The sequence below is a fragment of the Rana temporaria genome, chromosome 9, assembly GCF_905171775.1.
Source record: "Rana temporaria chromosome 9, aRanTem1.1, whole genome shotgun sequence".
In the NCBI taxonomy this organism is placed as follows: domain Eukaryota; kingdom Metazoa; phylum Chordata; class Amphibia; order Anura; family Ranidae; genus Rana; species Rana temporaria.
Genome location: NC_053497.1, coordinates 113,397,237 through 113,420,754, shown reverse-complemented (window position 1 = coordinate 113,420,754; position 23,518 = coordinate 113,397,237). Strand labels below are relative to the sequence as shown.

At 49.8% G+C, this 23,518-nt stretch overlaps 1 long non-coding RNA gene across 1 annotated transcript; it reads right to left on the bottom strand.

The window, feature by feature from the left end:
- Positions 1 to 12,768, bottom strand: LOC120913864. The gene is made up of 6 exons (XR_005743580.1): positions 12,704 to 12,768; positions 11,166 to 11,229; positions 8,347 to 8,410; positions 5,652 to 5,715; positions 2,580 to 2,643; positions 1 to 402 (listed from the first exon to the last, which is right to left on the bottom strand). It is a non-coding gene; the product is annotated as an uncharacterized LOC120913864 (long non-coding RNA).
- Between the last annotated feature and the right edge of the window lie 10,750 nt (positions 12,769 to 23,518).

Sequence of the window (23,518 nt, the reverse complement as noted above, 5' to 3'; positions counted from 1 at the left end):
ACACTGTTGGATCTGCCACGAAATGCTTCACACCCCGTACACCTACCCCAAGTATCCCGGGCTCGGCTTGCTGATCTGCAGGCTTGAGACTGGCATAGGTGCACATCTGCTCTCCCCCTCCTCCCTGCTGATGACCCAGAAATGACATGAGACATCACTTCCGGGCCCCTGTTGATAGTTTCCCATTTTCCAAATGTGGCATGTCAAGGGGCTCACAGTCACTTAAAGCAGAAGTTCCATTTTTGGGTGGACCTCCGCTTAAAAGCTTGATACACAAAAAAGTTTCACTTAAAATGTCCCACAGATTACAGCATTTATAGACTGAATTTGATACATACCTCTCCGTTTACTCTCAAACAGCACAGTGTTGCCATACTTCAGCCTTGATGGTCATCTCACCAGCTACAATATAAAGATAAGCATTGGGATCACATGAAAACATAAGCGGCAAAACTGAGGAATTTGGCGTTGTCGTAATAAACAGAGATATTGACAAGTAAAAACCGTGTGAAGTTAGCCAATGCGTTGAAGTACTGCCATTTTGTGGGATCGGCAAGTATCAAGACCCTTTTCCCCCTAAGAAGAGAAGGATTCTGACCCAATACCTAAAGTCTGACCCAAGAATAGAGCGTATTGATTTTGGCCTGGCCAAAGAGTTTGTTGACTGTAATATGGTGCCCTCATACGCCAACCAAGAACAACTAAAGACCATTCCAAAAGCAAGTCTGTATTCCCAGGAAGAAAGAATGAACAGTTATAAGAAAATCTACCATTCCCACTGTAAGCCATAATTAAGCTTCTAGACCAACTGCCAGGAAGAACCGGAGCAGTGAGCAAGGAGACTGAATCAGATCTAGCCCCGGCCTTCTCGGAGAAGTGGGCACTTCTCCCCCAGTCCAGCAAGGACTGAGATTGACCCAGTCTCTAAACCCACTACTACAGAACAGCCTAGCAACCAGTCCAGATGCCCAACTACAGCTCACAATAGAAATTTTAGACAGTCTTGCAACAGCCGACCCTTTACTTCCAGAGAGCGAGAGCATTGCCCAAGCTCTCCGTAGACTTCCCCAAGAGGGATCAAAGAGTGAAATCCACAGCCCTGCCTGCATCTCTTCACAGAGAAAGAGCTCCTAGAAACCGGTAACCTTCAAGGTAAGCTGAAGACTGATGTGAATGAAGGAGCCAACCACGTTTTCCAGCATGACAGGGCAGGGCAAGCAACACTGTCGACACTAAATTACATGGAAGGCTCGCCCACCCCACTCACACCCCCAGGGGCTCAATCCATGCTAGACACTTCCAACCGAACCATAACATCTCACTCCTAGACCCCAGAACTTGGTCACCACCAAACCTGGTGGTTAAACCCAAGCCCATAAGTCATGATAAAAGCTCAAAACTCTGGTGAAAACTATCATCTTAAATTAATTTGTGGGTCCACACAATGTGTGGCCAACCCAAGCCAAGAGTTAGAATGAAAGTTCATAACTCTGGTGAAACCTATCCACCCAAGCTGGACTATCATCTTAAATTAATTTGTGGGTCTCGCAGACCAGCGTGCACTCGCAGAAACGCAGACCAGCGTGCACTCGCAGAAACGCAGACCAGCGTGCACTCGCAGGCCCACAGACCAGCGTGCACTCGCAGACCCACAGACCAGCGTGCACTCGCAGACCCACAGACCAGCGTGCACTCGCAGACCCACAGACCAGCGTGCACTCGCAGACCCACAGACCAGCGTGCACTCGCAGACCCACAGACCAGCGTGCACTCGCAGACCCACAGACCAGCGTGCACTCGCAGACCCACAGACCAGCGTGCACTCGCAGACCCACAGACCAGCGTGCACTCGCAGGCCCACAGACCAGCGTGCACTCGCAGGCCCACAGACCAGCGTGCACTCGCAGGCCCACAGACCAGCGTGCACTCGCAGACCCACAGACCAGCGTGCACTCGCAGACCCACAGACCAGCGTGCACTGGCAGTAAAGAAACTAATGGACTTGTTGCCTGGAGAATTTGGCTTAAAAAAATGAGTCTGAAAACAAGCATTCTGTGATTGAGTGTCTGACCTGAGAAATATCAAATTCAAACAAAGTGTTGAGGCCAAAGCACCAGATAGCCAGAACAAACCTTCTCAAAATCAGGCTTCAGCAATGGCGGCCTCTGTACTTTCCTCATGTTTAAGGGCTCGACAAACCCCAGGCGTCAGGACGCCAAGGCCAACAAAACACACCCCCACACACTGTTGGAGCTGCCACGAAATGCTTCACACCCCGTACACCTACCCCAAGTATCCCGGGCTCGGCTTGCTGATCTGCAGGCTTGAGACTGGCATAGGTGCACATCTGCTCTCCCCCTCCTCCCTGCTGATGACCCAGAAATGACATGAGACATCACTTCCGGGCCCCTGTTGATAGTTTCCCATTTTCCAAATGTGGCATGTCAAGGGGCTCACAGTCACTTAAAGCAGAAGTTCCATTTTTGGGTGGACCTCCGCTTAAAAGCTTGATACACAAAAAAGTTTCACTTAAAATGTCCCACAGATTACAGCATTTATAGACTGAATTTGATACATACCTCTCCGTTTACTCTCAAACAGCACAGTGTTGCCATACTTCAGCCTTGATGGTCATCTCACCAGCTACAATATAAAGATAAGCATTGGGATCACATGAAAACATAAGCGGCAAAACTGAGGAATTTGGCGTTGTCGTAATAAACAGAGATATTGACAAGTAAAAACCGTGTGAAGTTAGCCAATGCGTTGAAGTACTGCCATTTTGTGGGATCGGCAAGTATCAAGACCCTTTTCCCCCTAAGAAGAGAAGGATTCTGACCCAATACCTAAAGTCTGACCCAAGAATAGAGCGTATTGATTTTGGCCTGGCCAAAGAGTTTGTTGACTGTAATATGGTGCCCTCATACGCCAACCAAGAACAACTAAAGACCATTCCAAAAGCAAGTCTGTATTCCCAGGAAGAAAGAATGAACAGTTATAAGAAAATCTACCATTCCCACTGTAAGCCATAATTAAGCTTCTAGACCAACTGCCAGGAAGAACCGGAGCAGTGAGCAAGGAGACTGAATCAGATCTAGCCCCGGCCTTCTCGGAGAAGTGGGCACTTCTCCCCCAGTCCAGCAAGGACTGAGATTGACCCAGTCTCTAAACCCACTACTACAGAACAGCCTAGCAACCAGTCCAGATGCCCAACTACAGCTCACAATAGAAATTTTAGACAGTCTTGCAACAGCCGACCCTTTACTTCCAGAGAGCGAGAGCATTGCCCAAGCTCTCCGTAGACTTCCCCAAGAGGGATCAAAGAGTGAAATCCACAGCCCTGCCTGCATCTCTTCACAGAGAAAGAGCTCCTAGAAACCGGTAACCTTCAAGGTAAGCTGAAGACTGATGTGAATGAAGGAGCCAACCACGTTTTCCAGCATGACAGGGCAGGGCAAGCAACACTGTCGACACTAAATTACATGGAAGGCTCGCCCACCCCACTCACACCCCCAGGGGCTCAATCCATGCTAGACACTTCCAACCGAACCATAACATCTCAATCCTAGACCCCAGAACTTGGTCACCACCAAACCTGGTGGTTAAACCCAAGCCCATAAGTCATGATAAAAGCTCAAAACTCTGGTGAAAACTATCATCTTAAATTAATTTGTGGGTCCACACAATGTGTGGCCAACCCAAGCCAAGAGTTAGAATGAAAGTTCATAACTCTGGTGAAACCTATCCACCCAAGCTGGACTATCATCTTAAATTAATTTGTGGGTCCACACAATGTGTGGCCAACCCAAGCCAAGAGTTAGAATGAAAGTTCATAACTCTGGTGAAACCTATCCACCCAAGCTGGACTATCATCTTAAATTAATTTGTGGGTCTCGCAGACCAGCGTGCACTCGCAGACCCGCAGACCAGCGTGCACTCGCAGGCCCACAGACCAGCGTGCACTCGCAGACCCACAGACCAGCGTGCACTCGCAGACCCACAGACCAGCGTGCACTCGCAGACCCACAGACCAGCGTGCACTCGCAGACCCACAGACCAGCGTGCACTCGCAGACCCACAGACCAGCGTGCACTCGCAGACCCACAGACCAGCGTGCACTCGCAGACCCACAGACCAGCGTGCACTCGCAGACCCACAGACCAGCGTGCACTCGCAGACCCACAGACCAGCGTGCACTCGCAGACCCACAGACCCACAGACCAGCGTGCACTGGCAGTAAAGAAACGAATGGACTTGTTGCCTGGAGAATCCATGCTAGACACTTCCAACCGAACCATAACATCTCACTCCTAGACCCCAGAACTTGGTCACCACCAAACCTGGTGGTTAAACCCAAGCCCATAAGTCATGATAAAAGCTCAAAACTCTGGTGAAACCTATCATCTTAAATTAATTTGTGGGTCCACACAATGTGTGGCCAACCCAAGCCAAGAGTTAGAATGAAAGTTCATAACTCTGGTGAAACCTATCCACCCAAGCTGGACTATCATCTTAAATTAATTTGTGGGTCTCGCAGACCCGCAGACCAGCGTGCACTCGCAGGCCAACAGACCAGCGTGCACTCGCAGACCCACAGACCAGCGTGCACTCGCAGACCCACAGACCAGCGTGCACTCGCAGACCCACAGACCAGCGTGCACTCGCAGACCCACAGACCAGCGTGCACTCGCAGACCCACAGACCAGCGTGCACTCGCAGACCCACAGACCAGCGTGCACTCGCAGACCCACAGACCAGCGTGCACTCGCAGACCCACAGACCAGCGTGCACTCGCAGACCCACAGACCAGCGTGCACTCGCAGACCCACAGACCAGCGTGCACTCGCAGACCCACAGACCAGCGTGCACTCGCAGACCCACAGACCAGCGTGCACTCGCAGACCCACAGACCAGCGTGCACTCGCAGACCCACAGACCAGCGTGCACTCGCAGACCCACAGACCAGCGTGCACTCGCAGGCCCACAGACCAGCGTGCACTCGCAGGCCCACAGACCAGCGTGCACTCGCAGACCCACAGACCAGCGTGCACTGGCAGTAAAGAAACTAATGGACTTGTTGCCTGGAGAATTTGGCTTTAAAAAATGAGTCTGAAAACAAGCATTCTGTGATTGAGTGTCTGACCTGAGAAATATAAAATTCAAACAAAGTGTTGAGGCCAAAGCACCAGATAGCCAGAACAAACCTTCTCAAAATCAGGCTTCAGCAATGGCGGCCTCTGTACTTTCCTCATGTTTAAGGGCTCGACAAACCCCAGGCGTCAGGACGCCAAGGCCAACAAAACACACCCCCACACACTGTTGGAGCTGCCACGAAATGCTTCACACCCCGTACACCTACCCCAAGTATCCCGGGCTCGGCTTGCTGATCTGCAGGCTTGAGACTGGCATAGGTGCACATCTGCTCTCCCCCTCCTCCCTGCTGATGACCCAGAAATGACATGAGACATCACTTCCGGGCCCCTGTTGATAGTTTCCCATTTTCCAAATGTGGCATGTCAAGGGGCTCACAGTCACTTAAAGCAGAAGTTCCATTTTTGGGTGGACCTCCGCTTAAAAGCTTGATACACAAAAAAGTTTCACTTAAAATGTCCCACAGATTACAGCATTTATAGACTGAATTTGATACATACCTCTCCGTTTACTCTCAAACAGCACAGTGTTGCCATACTTCAGCCTTGATGGTCATCTCACCAGCTACAATATAAAGATAAGCATTGGGATCACATGAAAACATAAGCGGCAAAACTGAGGAATTTGGCGTTGTCGTAATAAACAGAGATATTGACAAGTAAAAACCGTGTGAAGTTAGCCAATGCGTTGAAGTACTGCCATTTTGTGGGATCGGCAAGTATCAAGACCCTTTTCCCCCTAAGAAGAGAAGGATTCTGACCCAATACCTAAAGTCTGACCCAAGAATAGAGCGTATTGATTTTGGCCTGGCCAAAGAGTTTGTTGACTGTAATATGGTGCCCTCATACGCCAACCAAGAACAACTAAAGACCATTCCAAAAGCAAGTCTGTATTCCCAGGAAGAAAGAATGAACAGTTATAAGAAAATCTACCATTCCCACTGTAAGCCATAATTAAGCTTCTAGACCAACTGCCAGGAAGAACCGGAGCAGTGAGCAAGGAGACTGAATCAGATCTAGCCCCGGCCTTCTCGGAGAAGTGGGCACTTCTCCCCCAGTCCAGCAAGGACTGAGATTGACCCAGTCTCTAAACCCACTACTACAGAACAGCCTAGCAACCAGTCCAGATGCCCAACTACAGCTCACAATAGAAATTTTAGACAGTCTTGCAACAGCCGACCCTTTACTTCCAGAGAGCGAGAGCATTGCCCAAGCTCTCCGTAGACTTCCCCAAGAGGGATCAAAGAGTGAAATCCACAGCCCTGCCTGCATCTCTTCACAGAGAAAGAGCTCCTAGAAACCGGTAACCTTCAAGGTAAGCTGAAGACTGATGTGAATGAAGGAGCCAACCACGTTTTCCAGCATGACAGGGCAGGGCAAGCAACACTGTCGACACTAAATTACATGGAAGGCTCGCCCACCCCACTCACACCCCCAGGGGCTCAATCCATGCTAGACACTTCCAACCGAACCATAACATCTCACTCCTAGACCCCAGAACTTGGTCACCACCAAACCTGGTGGTTAAACCCAAGCCCATAAGTCATGATAAAAGCTCAAAACTCTGGTGAAACCTATCATCTTAAATTAATTTGTGGGTCCACACAATGTGTGGCCAACCCAAGCCAAGAGTTAGAATGAAAGTTCATAACTCTGGTGAAACCTATCCACCCAAGCTGGACTATCATCTTAAATTAATTTGTGGGTCTCGCAGACCAGCGTGCACTCGCAGACCCACAGACCAGCGTGCACTCGCAGACCCACAGACCAGCGTGCACTCGCAGACCCACAGACCAGCGTGCACTCGCAGACCCACAGACCAGCGTGCACTCGCAGACCCACAGACCAGCGTGCACTCGCAGACCCACAGACCAGCGTGCACTCGCAGACCCACAGACCAGCGTGCACTCGCAGACCCACAGACCCACAGACCCACAGACCCACAGACCAGCGTGCACTGGCAGTAAAGAAACTAATGGACTTGTTGCCTGGAGAATCCATGCTAAACACTTCCAACCAAACCATAACATCTCACTCCTAGACCCCAGAACTTGGTCACCACCAAACCTGGTGGTTAAACCCAAGCCCATAAGTCATGATAAAAGCTCAAAACTCTGGTGAAACCTATCATCTTAAATTAATGTGTGGGTCCACACAATGTGTGGCCAACCCAAGCCAAGAGTTAGAATGAAAGTTCATAACTCTGGTGAAACCTATCCACCCAAGCTGGACTATCATCTTAAATTAATTTGTGGGTCTCGCAGACCCGCAGACCAGCGTGCACTCGCAGGCCAACAGACCAGCGTGCACTCGCAGGCCAACAGACCAGCGTGCACTCGCAGGCCAACAGACCAGCGTGCACTCGCAGGCCAACAGACCAGCGTGCACTCGCAGACCCACAGACCAGCGTGCACTCGCAGACCCACAGACCAGCGTGCACTCGCAGACCCACAGACCAGCGTGCACTCGCAGACCCAAAGACCAGCGTGCACTCGCAGACCCACAGACCAGCGTGCACTCGCAGACCCACAGACCAGCGTGCACTCGCAGACCCACAGACCAGCGTGCACTCGCAGACCCACAGACCAGCGTGCACTGGCAGTAAAGAAACTAATGGACTTGTTGCCTGGAGAATTTGGCTTTAAAAAATGAGTCTGAAAACAAGCATTCTGTGATTGAGTGTCTGACCTGAGAAATATAAAATTCAAACAAAGTGTTGAGGCCAAAGCACCAGATAGCCAGAACAAACCTTCTCAAAATCAGGCTTCAGCAATGGCGGCCTCTGTACTTTCCTCATGTTTAAGGGCTCGACAAACCCCAGGCGTCAGGACGCCAAGGCCAACAAAACACACCCCCACACACTGTTGGAGCTGCCACGAAATGCTTCACACCCCGTACACCTACCCCAAGTATCCCGGGCTCGGCTTGCTGATCTGCAGGCTTGAGACTGGCATAGGTGCACATCTGCTCTCCCCCTCCTCCCTGCTGATGACCCAGAAATGACATGAGACATCACTTCCGGGCCCCTGTTGATAGTTTCCCATTTTCCAAATGTGGCATGTCAAGGGGCTCACAGTCACTTAAAGCAGAAGTTCCATTTTTGGGTGGACCTCCGCTTAAAAGCTTGATACACAAAAAAGTTTCACTTAAAATGTCCCACAGATTACAGCATTTATAGACTGAATTTGATACATACCTCTCCGTTTACTCTCAAACAGCACAGTGTTGCCATACTTCAGCCTTGATGGTCATCTCACCAGCTACAATATAAAGATAAGCATTGGGATCACATGAAAACATAAGCGGCAAAACTGAGGAATTTGGCGTTGTCGTAATAAACAGAGATATTGACAAGTAAAAACCGTGTGAAGTTAGCCAATGCGTTGAAGTACTGCCATTTTGTGGGATCGGCAAGTATCAAGACCCTTTTCCCCCTAAGAAGAGAAGGATTCTGACCCAATACCTAAAGTCTGACCCAAGAATAGAGCGTATTGATTTTGGCCTGGCCAAAGAGTTTGTTGACTGTAATATGGTGCCCTCATACGCCAACCAAGAACAACTAAAGACCATTCCAAAAGCAAGTCTGTATTCCCAGGAAGAAAGAATGAACAGTTATAAGAAAATCTACCATTCCCACTGTAAGCCATAATTAAGCTTCTAGACCAACTGCCAGGAAGAACCGGAGCAGTGAGCAAGGAGACTGAATCAGATCTAGCCCCGGCCTTCTCGGAGAAGTGGGCACTTCTCCCCCAGTCCAGCAAGGACTGAGATTGACCCAGTCTCTAAACCCACTACTACAGAACAGCCTAGCAACCAGTCCAGATGCCCAACTACAGCTCACAATAGAAATTTTAGACAGTCTTGCAACAGCCGACCCTTTACTTCCAGAGAGCGAGAGCATTGCCCAAGCTCTCCGTAGACTTCCCCAAGAGGGATCAAAGAGTGAAATCCACAGCCCTGCCTGCATCTCTTCACAGAGAAAGAGCTCCTAGAAACCGGTAACCTTCAAGGTAAGCTGAAGACTGATGTGAATGAAGGAGCCAACCACGTTTTCCAGCATGACAGGGCAGGGCAAGCAACACTGTCGACACTAAATTACATGGAAGGCTCGCCCACCCCACTCACACCCCCAGGGGCTCAATCCATGCTAGACACTTCCAACCGAACCATAACATCTCACTCCTAGACCCCAGAACTTGGTCACCACCAAACCTGGTGGTTAAACCCAAGCCCATAAGTCATGATAAAAGCTCAAAACTCTGGTGAAACCTATCATCTTAAATTAATTTGTGGGTCCACACAATGTGTGGCCAACCCAAGCCAAGAGTTAGAATGAAAGTTCATAACTCTGGTGAAACCTATCCACCCAAGCTGGACTATCATCTTAAATTAATTTGTGGGTCTCGCAGACCAGCGTGCACTCGCAGACCCGCAGACCAGCGTGCACTCGCAGGCCAACAGACCAGCGTGCACTCGCAGGCCAACAGACCAGCGTGCACTCGCAGACCCACAGACCAGCGTGCACTCGCAGACCCACAGACCAGCGTGCACTCGCAGACCCACAGACCAGCGTGCACTCGCAGACCCACAGACCAGCGTGCACTCGCAGACCCACAGACCAGCGTGCACTCGCAGACCCACAGACCAGCGTGCACTCGCAGACCCACAGACCAGCGTGCACTCGCAGACCCACAGACCAGCGTGCACTCGCAGACCCACAGACCAGCGTGCACTCGCAGACCCACAGACCAGCGTGCACTCGCAGACCCACAGACCCACAGACCAGCATGCACTGGCAGTAAAGAAACTAATGGACTTGTTGCCTGGAGAATCCATGCTAGACACTTCCAACCGAACCATAACATCTCACTCCTAGACCCCAGAACTTGGTCACCACCAAACCTGGTGGTTAAACCCAAGCCCATAAGTCATGATAAAAGCTCAAAACTCTGGTGAAACCTATCATCTTAAATTAATTTGTGGGTCCACACAATGTGTGGCCAACCCAAGCCAAGAGTTAGAATGAAAGTTCATAACTCTGGTGAAACCTATCCACCCAAGCTGGACTATCATCTTAAATTAATTTGTGGGTCTCGCAGACCAGCGTGCACTCGCAGGCCAACAGACCAGCGTGCACTCGCAGGCCAACAGACCAGCGTGCACTCGCAGGCCAACAGACCAGCGTGCACTCGCAGACCCACAGACCAGCGTGCACTCGCAGACCCACAGACCAGCGTGCACTCGCAGACCCACAGACCAGCGTGCACTCGCAGACCCACAGACCAGCGTGCACTCGCAGACCCACAGACCAGCGTGCACTCGCAGACCCACAGACCAGCGTGCACTCGCAGACCCACAGACCAGCGTGCACTCGCAGACCCACAGACCAGCGTGCACTCACAGACCAGCGTGCACTGGCAGTAAAGAAACTAATGGACTTGTTGCCTGGAGAATTTGGCTTTAAAAAATGAGTCTGAAAACAAGCATTCTGTGATTGAGTGTCTGACCTGAGAAATATAAAATTCAAACAAAGTGTTGAGGCCAAAGCACCAGATAGCCAGAACAAACCTTCTCAAAATCAGGCTTCAGCAATGGCGGCCTCTGTACTTTCCTCATGTTTAAGGGCTCGACAAACCCCAGGCGTTAGGACGCCAAGGCCAACAAAACACACCCCCACACACTGTTGGAGCTGCCACGAAATGCTTCACACCCAGTACACCTACCCCAAGTATCCCGGGCTCGGCTTGCTGATCTGCAGGCTTGAGACTGGCATAGGTGCACATCTGCTCTCCCCCTCCTCCCTGCTCTTGACCCAGAAATGACATGAGACATCACTTCCGGGCCCCTGTTGATAGTTTCCCATTTTCCAAATGTGGCATGTCAAGGGGCTCACAGTCACTTAAAGCAGAAGTTCCATTTTTGGGTGGACCTCCGCTTAAAAGCTTGATACACAAAAAAGTTTCACTTAAAATGTCCCACAGATTACAGCATTTATAGACTGAATTTGATACATACCTCTCCGTTTACTCTCAAACAGCACAGTGTTGCCATACTTCAGCCTTGATGGTCATTTCACCAGCTACAATATAAAGATAAGCATTGGGATCACATGAAAACATAAGCGGCAAAACTGAGGAATTTGGCGTTGTCGTAATAAACAGAGATATTGACAAGTAAAAACCGTGTGAAGTTAGCCAATGCGTTGAAGTACTGCCATTTTGTGGGATCGGCAAGTATCAAGACCCTTTTCCCCCTAAGAAGAGAAGGATTCTGACCCAATACCTAAAGTCTGACCCAAGAATAGAGCGTATTGATTTTGGCCTGGCCAAAGAGTTTGTTGACTGTAATATGGTGCCCTCATACGCCAACCAAGAACAACTAAAGACCATTCCAAAAGCAAGTCTGTATTCCCAGGAAGAAAGAATGAACAGTTATAAGAAAATCTACCATTCCCACTGTAAGCCATAATTAAGCTTCTAGACCAACTGCCAGTTAGAACCAGAGCAGTGAGCAAGGAGACTGAATCAGATCTAGCCCCGGCCTTCTCGGAGAAGTGGGCACTTCTCCCCCAGTCCAGCAAGGACTGAGATTGACCCAGTCTCTAAACCCACTACTACAGAACAGCCTAGCAACCAGTCCAGATGCCCAACTACAGCTCACAATAGAAATTTTAGACAGTCTTGCAACAGCCGACCCTTTACTTCCAGAGAGCGAGAGCATTGCCCAAGCTCTCCGTAGACTTCCCCAAGAGGGATCAAAGAGTGAAATCCACAGCCCTGCCTGCATCTCTTCACAGAGAAAGAGCTCCTAGAAACCGGTAACCTTCAAGGTAAGCTGAAGACTGATGTGAATGAAGGAGCCAACCACGTTTTCCAGCATGACAGGGCAGGGCAAGCAACACTGTCGACACTAAATTACATGGAAGGCTCGCCCACCCCACTCACACCCCCAGGGGCTCAATCCATGCTAGACACTTCCAACCGAACCATAACATCTCACTCCTAGACCCCAGAACTTGGTCACCACCAAACCTGGTGGTTAAACCCAAGCCCATAAGTCATGATAAAAGCTCAAAACTCTGGTGAAACCTATCATCTTAAATTAATTTGTGGGTCCACACAATGTGTGGCCAACCCAAGCCAAGAGTTAGAATGAAAGTTCATAACTCTGGTGAAACCTATCCACCCAAGCTGGACTATCATTTTAAATTAATTTGTGGGTCCACACAATGTGTGGCCAACAGAAGCCAAGAGTTAGAATAAAAGCTCATAACTCTGGTGAAACCTAGCAAACCAAGCTGGACTATCATCCTAGATTTATTTGTGGGTCCACACAGTGTGTGGTCAAGCCAAGAGTTAGAATTAAAGCTTATAACTCTGGCGAAACTGTCTCAGAACAGCAGACCCTTTACTTGTAGAAAATGGGGGTTCTCTGTAGATTTTCCCAAGAGGTTTCAGAGTAAAATAAATGCTCTGCCACCCATTCCTGTACATGGTAAAATACCTAGCAAACCAAGCTGGACTATCATCCTAATATGTTTTCTTGGTACCCACCATCCACTAATGCTGCCGGACAAGAGAAGGGATTCCATCATGCTTGGAGTGTTCTGCCTTCAACTTGCTTGAGGTGGTCAAGGCTTCTAATAATGGAAAAGATAACATTTTCAATTGCAACTTGTCTACAAGAGATAAAATTTGAGGTGGAGGTTAAAAATGCAAAGTTTAAGCATATCATGAAAAAGACTCACTGCTGACCCAAAATGATTGACCTGCTGTTATGCTCAACACCTGGCTTCATGTGTTCCAGATCAAGAAAGTCTAGAAGTCTTGTCCTGCTTAAGAGTATTGGTATGACAGCCAAGTAACTGAAACTTCCAGGAGAAACCCATAATAGAAGCCTCTATGGCGGGGATATGCAATTAGTGGACCGCCAACTGTTGCAGAACTACAAGTCCCATGAGGCATAGCAAGAGTCACAGCCACAAGCATGACACCCAGAGGCAGAGGCATGATGGGACTTGTAGTTTTGCAACAGCTGGAGGTCAGCTAATTGCATATCCCTGCTCCATGGTTTCCAATGCTTAAAAAAATAAAATAAAAACCATCCTAGATAATTCCATACTGGGAACATATTGAAGATGTTTTTTGCTTCACTTCCACTTTGCAATTGCATATTGAACAGTACAGGAACTAATGGACTTGTTGCCTGGCTAATTAGTCTGAAAACAAGCATTCTGTGATTGAGTGTCTGACCTGAGAAATATAAAATTCCAACAAAGGTCGCCAAGGCCAAAAAGACCCCCCCCCCCCCCCCCACACACACACACTGCTTGAGATGCCACAAAATGCTCCACACCCCACACACCTACCCCAAGTATCCTAAGCTCCGCTTGCTGATCTGCAGGCCTCAGACTGGCATGGGTGCACATCTGCTCTCCCCCTCCTCCTTGCTGCTGACCTGGTGGGCACCGGCCCAAGTAGGGCTAGGTGCCACGGACTGCCTGAGGTAATGGGACAGTCCAGGAAAGGGTAAATGTGTCTCTCCCCTTTAGTTCCCCCCCTTCCTCCCTCCCTCCCTCAGGGAGGGTGGGTTTTACAAGGCAGACAGGACCAATTAAACAAGAACGAGGGGGTGGGTTTTGGGGAGCATGTGACCAAGGCTTTAAGGGGGATTTCCCTCCCACCTTCTTCCTCTTACCTGCAGCAGCCCCCAGCAAGTGAGATTACTTACCTTCCTTGGCTGTGTCATGGCTGAAGATCTGCTGGGTTTGATCCGGGAGCGGATGCGGTCCGATGGAGGCTTCCTGGCTCGCATCACCGCCGACCTGGGGATGCCTGGACCGTCCCCCTCGCCGTGCCCGACTGCGGATGATCAGGTAAGGGGTCGGTGGGCTCCTCGCAGGGCCACCCGACCGCCTGTGAGGCTGAGTCCCAGTCCCCCCAAGGCTTTACAGCGGCGCAGAGGCACCGCTGTACCTGATTTTGGAAAAACGGGTGGAGGGGGCGTGGCCTCCGCCCGAGGGGGCGTGGCCTGCGCGCGGCGCCGCCGTAGCCCCGCCCCCTTCCTCTTCTGATCCTCGGGTGCCTGCACAAAGTGTGTGCCTGTCCCCCTCCCTGTTTTCCATCATGGGCAATGCTGTGGTGAGTGGTTCCAGCTCCTCGAGTAGCGAGGAGGCTGGCTTAGTTGCTGAACCCCCCTCCACCCCTGCTGCTGCAGTTGTCCCCTCCACTGCAGCTCTTCCCTCCACTGATTTAGCAGTGGATGTGCTGTCCCATCCTGGCCATGTGCTCACAACCCCCCCCCCAGGCACCTTCAGCTGCAGGCCCAGATCCGGACATAGTGCCTCCCTCTCCTCGGCTGAACACCCCCGCTGTCCCCCCCATCCCCCCCCCGTTCCGCGAGTCATAGGAGCGATCGGTCCCGTAGACGGGAGATGCGGTCACACTCCAGATCCTCGTCGCGCAGCTCTGGGCGGCACGGCCGGTACAGCAGAAGCCGTCGCCACAGATCCCCTAGGCGTCACAGTAGGTACTGGCGGAGATCCAGATCCTCCCGGTGGGGGTCACCATCCTCATCTGGTGGTTCCTCCAGGAGCCGATCCAGGGACCGCGAGGGCAGGCTTAGGTCTAGACAGGGTTCATCGAGGCGCTCCAGGCGGCCTTCTCACGCGGACCAGCCGTCCGGCGTGCCAGCATCCTCTGTGGCTCCCGTGGCCACGACGGTTTTGGTGGCTCCCTCTTCAGTTCCGGCTTTCCTTCCGCCCGTTCCCGCATCCGATTCTTCGGTGGTGTCAGCTGCCATACCTCCAGTGGTCCCTCCTCCTCCTCCATCTTCGGCAGTTAACGGTGAGTTTGACTTCGCAGGGGCCTGGGGGGTGGGGCGCATGCTTTGGTACCGGCTTTAAGGGCTTTATTGACGCAGCTGGAGCCCAGCTCCCAGGGGGTGGTTTCGCCTCCTTTGGGTAAACGGCCCCCGTCTCCGCCAAGGGCCGGTGTGCACAAGGAGGCCTTTTTCTGTGGGATTAGCCCGCTAGGGGCGCACGTTAGTGAAGACATCAAACAAAAGATATGGGAGAATAAGTACATAGATATATGGTCTTTGGTTTCAGCTGATCAGCACACCATTGATAGGGAGCGCAAGCCATATACTGACAAGTCATTCGAGCGTAGACCCCGGGTGGCCAGGACGATAGGTAACTGGCTGCAGGCTTTCGCTGTGCTGGGGGGTATTATGGGGGAAAAACACCCCGAACGCTGTTCGGAGCTCTTCGTTTATTTGGACTCAGTATACAATGCCTACAAGTCACATGGCGGCAGCGCCTGGTGGAAATATGACGAAGAGTTCAGAAGGCGCTTGGCGTTACAACCCGAGGTGGGATGGGGCTGCAAAGCGACGGATGTCTGGCTGCGGCTTATGATGGCGCAGAGACAGACTCCCTTTCTTGGCGGGGCCGCTGCCTCCTCAGCAAACCAGCAGGGCGCAGCGGCCACAAAGAGACCCGGAACGTGCTGGCTCTTTAGCGAGGGTCATTGCAAGTTCTACGGCTTGTGCAAGTTTAAGCACGAGTGTTCCTCTTGTGGTGGTGCCCACGGAGCAGTTCGCTGCCCCCGCGGAGCAAAACCGGCGCAAAGGGTTGCAGGGCCTGTTGAAGGGAAAGACGCCGGTGAGCGTGGTAGAGATGCTCCCCTGGCTAGACCGTTACCCCAATAGATCCGAGGCAGAATTGTTGCGCATCGGCTTTTTGTATGGTTTTCTTATCCCCTTCATTCCCTCAGATTCACACCAACTGTCTGGCAATTTGATATCGGCTACTCTTTACCCGGATGCTCTGCGGGACAAGGTTAGTAAAGAGGTCAATTTGGGTCGCATTGAGGGTCCATTTTTATCCCCGCCGTTTCCTAATCTGAGGGTTTCTCCCTTGGGAGTGGTACCCAAGAAGGAGAGCGGTAAGTTTCGGTTAATCCACCATTTATATTATCCCAGGGGTTCATCGGTCAACGACGGCATCTCTAAAGAGGAGGCGTCTGTTTCCTATGTCTCCTTTGATAAGGCTGTATTGTTGGTCCGACGGGCTGGCATAGGTGCCCTGATGGCTAAAACTGACATTGAATCTGCTTTCAGGTTGCTGCCGGTGCACCCGGATTGTTACCACCTTCTGGGTTGCTGTGTGGATGGCCTCTTCTATTATGACACTTGTTTGCCTATGGGCTGTTCCATATCGTGCCACTACTTCGAAATGTTCAGTTCATTTTTGGAATGGGTGGTGTGATGTGCAACGGGTTGTAGATCCATCATTCACTATCTGGATGACTTCCTGATAGTTGCCCCGGCCGAATCCTCTCAGTGTCGTTTTCTACTTGACTCTTTCTGTGCTTTGATGAGCCGGTTTGGGGTTCCGCTTTCCGCTGAAAAAACGGAGGGCATTGAAATCGATTCCCTCGAGATGGTCTTTAGGTTACCGGCGGACAAGCTCGAGAAGCTATTGGGTTTGATTAACGGGTTTTGCACGGTTGAAAAAGTTACTCTGCGTCAATTGCAGTCGCTGTTGGGCCTCCTCGTCTTTGCATGCCGTATCATGCCAATGGGTCGGGTTTTTTCGCGTCGGCTGTCTCTGGCCACCAGGGGTGCCAAGAGGCCGGAGCATCGCATACGACTGACTTCTTCACTAAGAGCGGACCTGTCAGTGTGGCAGCGTTTTTTGGGCACATACAACGGGCGCACGTGCTTCCTGTCGGACGAAGTAGGCAATCAGGAATTGTCTCTTTTCACCGATGCGGCTGGTTCGGTTGGGTATGGCGCTATTCTCGGGTCAAGTTGGAGCGCAGAGTCGTGGCCTTTAGAGTGGCAGGAGCAGGGTTTATGTCGCAACCTGACTCTCCTTGAGCTTTTTCCCATCGTGGTGGCGGTTGAACTTTGGGGGGAGCAGCTCAGGGACAAGAAGGTCTGCTTCTGGACCGACAATAGCAGTGTAGTGCATTGCATCAATGGTCTGTCTTCCTCTTCGCTGCCGGTTTTGGCCCTGCTCCGTCACCTGGTACTCAGGTGTCTGGAATATAATATCTGGTTCAGGTCTCGTCATGTTCCCGGTGTAGATAACGTTATCGCTGACTTACTGTCTCGTTTTCGTTTCCAGGAGTTTCGGAATCTTTGCCCGGGGGCGGATCAGGACGGTCTGCCTTGCCCGAGATCCCTGTGGACCCTGGTGTCGGGAATTTGATGCCCCTCATTGCTGCTTCGGTGACTCCGGCTACCTGGTCCAATCATGGTAAGGCATGGAATGCCTGGTCGGGGGTGGCGGGTGACAGGGACGTGGCTTCCTGTGGGAGGGTCCGTTTTCAGGTACGGTGGATTGTCTCTTGTGTTTGGAGCTTTCTGGATGTTCCGCTGCGGTGGCTCAACGCCGCATGGGGGGAGTTGGTTTTCACCTAAAGCTTTGCGGTTGACAGGATTGCACAAAACATTTCAGTGTCTTGCAAGCTTTAAAGGGTTGGCGTAAGGTGCACGGGAAAAGGGACGGTAGGCGTCCAATTTCCTTTGCCTTGCTGAATTCTCTTGTTGGGGCGACGTTTACGGTATGTTCCTCTCCTTACGAGGGGCTCCTTTTTCTACGGCGTTTTGCTTGGCTTTTTTCAGAGCGTTACGGGTAAGCGAACTGGTGGCGTCTTACAAGTCTGGGGAGAAAGTCCAAAACAGACCAGCTTGGGAAAGGTTCTTGGCTACGCCTTGGGGCGGTGGGGGGGACGCTCTGTCCAGTTGCCATGGTAACGGAGTTCCTGAAGGTGAGTCCTGTTGGGAAAAAGTTTTTGGTGCATGCTTCTGGGGCCCCTCCCCTTACGCGGCACCAGTTCAGTGCGGTTTTCATACGCTGCCTTGTGGCTGCGGGGTTTTCAGCGAGCGATTTTGGCACACATTCGTTCAGAATTGGCGCGGCTACGGAAGCGGCAAGGGCCGGATTGGCGATGGGTGACATTCAAAGAATTGGTAGGTGGAAGTCGGGGTGCTATGCAGGCTATGTTCGCCCGGAATTGTTGTTATAATGTTTTTTCCCCCTTTTTCAGGTCCTAGTGCGCCGGTGGTGCACATTCTGGGCCATTCTTATATCCATCGGGCCGCGCAGAGGGCCATTTGTCGGCCGGGCGGCAGGTCCCTGGGATTTCCGGTGCAGGTTCATTGGAGAGGTATTGGGGGTCTCCCCTGGTCGCGGATACTGATGGAAGCAATTCAAATTGGCGGCGTGTCTCGGACGCCGGTGGTGTTGGTTATCCATGCAGGGGGGAACGACATTCGCTCCCTGCGGGTTCCGGAAATCATTACCCTGATGAGAATGGATTTGGAACGGATGGTTTTTCTTTTTTCAGAAATGATGTTGGTCTGGTCTGAAATTGTCCCTCGGGTCACCTGGCAGGAGGATAGGGATGCGGCAGCAATTGAGAGGGCTCGTAGGACAGTTAACGCACGCATGTCCCGGTACGTCAGGGCCAGATCAGGGGTAGTGGTGAGGCACAGGCAGCTGGAAGGGGACAACAGGCGGCTCATGGGTCAGGATGGAGTCCATCTTAACGATATCGGGCTCGATATCTTTTTGTCTGGTCTTCAGGACGGCATAGAACAGGCCCTTTATATTTTGGGTGGGGGTCGGAGCCCAGTTTGAGGGGCTGTGCTCCTCCTATGGCGGTAATAATAATAAAGGAAAAGGGGGAAGGCTTTTATGCCCGTCGGTTTAGGCCGGCGGCTGGCTGGTTGCTTCACCCCCCCTTGGTAATTTACCATAAGATGGTATTAAGGTTAAACAGATGTTGTTTATGTTTTAACAAATAAAGCTGTGGCCGACCCCTACGTCCATTCAAGGATAATATGTGTGGAGTTTTTATTCATGGAAAGGGGGGAGACTAGGACATAGATATGGGTAAGTGGTTGGTTCAGGTAGTCTGGTGGGCACCGGCCCAAGTAGGGCTAGGTGCCACGGACTGCCTGAGGTAATGGGACAGTCCAGGAAAGGGTAAATGTGTCTCTCCCCTTTAGTTCCCCCCCTTCCTCCCTCCCTCCCTCAGGGAGGGTGGGTTTTACAAGGCAGACAGGACCAATTAAACAAGAACGAGGGGGTGGGTTTTGGGGAGCATGTGACCAAGGCTTTAAGGGGGATTTCCCTCCCACCTTCTTCCTCTTACCTGCAGCAGCCCCCAGCAAGTGAGATTCCCGCCCTCCCTCCCCTGGTTTTTTCCCCTGGTTTTTTCCCCGTTTTATCCAACAGCTTAGGTGGTTTAAAAAAAAAAAAAACAAGGATATATATTGTTAAAAAAAAAAAAAAAAAAAAGATGGAAATGTGCGAGTAACAAATGTTACGGTGGTGTTATGACAGTGGTTATCCCGTACGGTTTACGTTTTATGGCTTTGGTTTTACAGGCCTGGTTATCGTGTCTAAGTGAGATATTTATTGTTAAGTCACAGCTGGCGGTAATAATAATAAAGGAAAAGGGGGAAGGCTTTTATGCCCGTCGGTTTAGGCCGGCGGCTGGCTGGTTGCTTCACCCCCCCTTGGTAATTTACCATAAGATGGTATTAAGGTTAAACAGATGTTGTTTATGTTTTAACAAATAAAGCTGTGGCCGACCCCTACGTCCATTCAAGGATAATATGTGTGGAGTTTTTATTCATGGAAAGGGGGGAGACTAGGACATAGATATGGGTAAGTGGTTGGTTCAGGTAGTCCAGAAAGGACGTGCAACATCACTTCTGGGCCTCTGTTGACAGTTTCAGTGCGATGTGCATTACTTTACATTCAGTAGAGCACAGGGGAGACATGCAGGGTCTTTCAGACCCTGGGTGCCTCATTAAAGAGTACCTGTCACAATTATTTTTTTCTTAAATTAGGTAACCCTTTTGCACGTTTCCCCCTAAAACTAACTTCTGTGTTTTTTTATTTTTAAACTGAAATTGTATTTCATAGTCCCCTGCAGAAATATCGTGTGACAAATTGGAACTACCACAATTGTTTTTCGCTAGGGTGTCTGTTTCAGAAAATCTAATGTTTGGCTGGGTTTATGTAATATTCAGGCCTTAAAAAAAACATTTTAACTTGTGAAAAAACAGAAACTGCTTTGGCTGTGAAAGGGTTAAAAGGATAAGCTCACCTTCAAGAACGCATTATATGTTCCACCCATAAGCTTTGCAAGTTTAAAAAACTGGCACCCAATTTTATCTGGCATTATTATCCAACATTATTGCACACAGGGAGCGTGGTGTAAACGAGCCGTACTAAAACCAAAAAATATATATTACAGCTTGCCAATTTTTAGAGGTGGCTGCATTTGTTTTCTGAGCCGGTTCACACAGGGGCATCCTGTGAGGTTGCCCCAAGTCGTGTGGTTGAGAAAATCAATGGAAGTGAATGGAGCCGTCTTAATACACACTACTGAAGTCGCTCAGACTTCAGAAAAGGTTCCTGTACTACTTCAATCCAACTTGTAGGCAACTTGTACCCATTGACTTCAATGGAAGTCGTCTCAGAAGTCTGATCACTGTCTTTACTGAAGCAAAAATACAGGAAGAGAACATACATTTCTCAGGCAAACCCCTCCCTCGCACAGAGGTGATTGTTGTTTGATTGGCCACTGGAAAGCCTCCTGTCCCAGAGGCGACTTGAAGTTGCCTGATGATTCATACTCAAGACGCGTCCAAGTTTCCTCACAAAGGCGCGCTGGAAGTCGTGTTGCCCCTGTGTGAAGCGGCTCTATTCCTATACAGATTAGTTTTACCAAGACGTCATAGCTGACCATTGTAGCGATATATGTTAATGCATATTAATTAGTGTGGTGTTTCACAGTGCCAGCAATTAGAAAAATTGCAGCAACTTTTCATAACCAAGCAATAGAAGCTCTACTGCAGGGGTCTCCAAACTTTCTAAAAGGTCAATTTACTGTCTGAGAATTTAGGGGGGCAGGATTGTGCCCACCTGAGTGTAAGTGGAAGGAGTACTGCCTTGTTTGTCAGTGGCAAGAATTATACCTCAAGGCACAGATAAGGCAAGCAAAGGCTCAAATAGGGCCCAGGCCGCAGTGAGACCACTGGTCTATTGTAACCCAACTAGTTTGAGGAACCGCTTTCAGAATAGACTTTCTAGTAGTGTTAATCATGAGAAGAGGGGAAGAGAAAAGAACACCAGGTGGTACCTAAAATCAGTTTAAAAAATATATTTTTTTCAATGACATTCAAACTACTTGCCAAGCATGTGGCAGGCAGCCATGGTTTTTTCATCTGAACAGCAAACAGGAGAAATGTGCTCAGGTGAGGGGCTTTATGGGAAAACCTAAAGGTCAGCCGACCTGTACAGCCACCTCCTTAACTTTAACCCCTTATTTCCCAGTTTGTGTTTTTTGCATTACCCTAATGAAACAGGTCTCAAAGTTTTAATTCAAGCCTGGGTTCACACTGGTGCATGCTAAACACTGCAGGTGATTCGCACAGTATTCCTATGCACATCACATGCAATGTCTGTGCGATTTGTGGCAACATATGGCTCAAATCGCATCCGCACCAAAATGTTGCAGGACCCGTTTGTTTTCTGAATCGCATTGCATAGGTGTTCACATGCACCCATGCAATTATGGGAATCGCACTACGTTTTGCAATCTGTTTCAGGTGTTAATCCAATATTGACACCCACAGCAGATTGCATGGACACCGTGCAATTGCTATGCAGTGCGATGTGATGCTGAAAGAAGCAGCAAATCTTGTGCATTTCCTGCATCACATCGGTGTGCACCGGAGCTCATGGTTTACAGAAAAGGGCTCGATTCACACCTATGCATGTTGCTTTTCAGCGTTTTTGCAGTGCTTTTTGCGGTGCTTGCTGCATTTTTGACGTGCGTTTTTACTGCGATGTGCATTTTTTTAACCATCAATTTAAAAAATGTTACATTTCCTTTAACAACCAGCTAGAAACTGGTTAAAAAATGCAAATCGCGGCAAAAACACGGTACTTGCATTTTGGATGCGGGTCCATTGAATTCTATTACATGCAAAACGCTGCTTTTTGCAGGAAAAAAAGTCCCCGACCCTTTCCAAAAACGCAGAGGCACAAAAAAGCATTGATGTGAACATGTTCCATAGGAACCCATGTTAAAAAATGTCCCTGCTTTTCTGCAAAATGCACCAAAAAACGCATTAGTGTGAAGGGAGCCTAAGGGTTTGTCACAGGTAAATTAGTGCCGGTTAACATTAGTGCACTCTGCAAGATTGCATGCGATTTGCACTGCAAATAAAATGTGATGTCTGTGATGCGATTTCAGCCATACTGATAGTATGGCTCAAAGTCACATCGCATTCAGACCAAAGCCACACAGAACCCTTTTTTGATAAGCAACAGAATTGGATCCACCCATGCTATACAATTCATGTTCACCAATTCACAATAGGGGGAGGGTGAAAGCATGCTCCCACCAATTCACAATATTGGGGGGGGGGGGGGGGTGTGAAAGCATGCTTCCTACAAACTCACAATGCTTCCTGCCAATCTCCTTGAGATAAAAGGCATATAAAGGATGATCTATGCAGTGCAATGGCTTGCCCAATGAATACTGACATTCATTCAGGTAGGCCACACTAACAGTAGATCAAACTTTAGACTGCAGCTTTAATGAACTTTGCAACCAAAATGACATTCAAACTACTTGCCAAGCATGTGGCAGGCAGCCATGATTTTTTCATCTGAAGTTCAAAGTGAGACATGTGCTTGCATGTGTCAGGCAGCCATTTTTTCCCCCCAACTCCAATCCTCAAGGTGCCCCAGCAGGTCATGTTATCAGGCTTATCAGTTGATTTGATCAGTTTCACTGTCTTAGTAATTACCACAACCGTTTCATCCTAGAGAAATCCTGAAAACATGACCTGTTGGGGCATCTTGAGGACTGGTGTTGAGAAACACTGCCCTAATGAAACAGGTCTAAATGTTTTAATTCAAGCCTGGGTTCACACTGGTGCATGCTAAACACTGCATGTGATTCGCACAGCATTCCTATGCACATCACATGCAATGTCTGTGCGGTGCGATTTGAGGCAACGTACGGCTCAAATCACATCCGCACCAAAATGTTGCAGGAAACCTTTTGTTTTCTGAATCGCATTGCATAGGTGTTCACACGCACCCATGCAATTATGGGAATCGCACTAAATTTTGCAATCTGTTTCAGGTGTTAATCTAACATTGACACCCACAGCAGATTGCACGGACACCGTGCAATTGCTATGCAGTGCGTTATGATGCTGGAAAACGCAGCACATCTTGTGCATTTCCTGCATCACATTGGTGTGCACCGGAGCTCATGGTTTACAGAATAAGGGTTTGTCACAGGTACAGTTAGTGCCGGTTA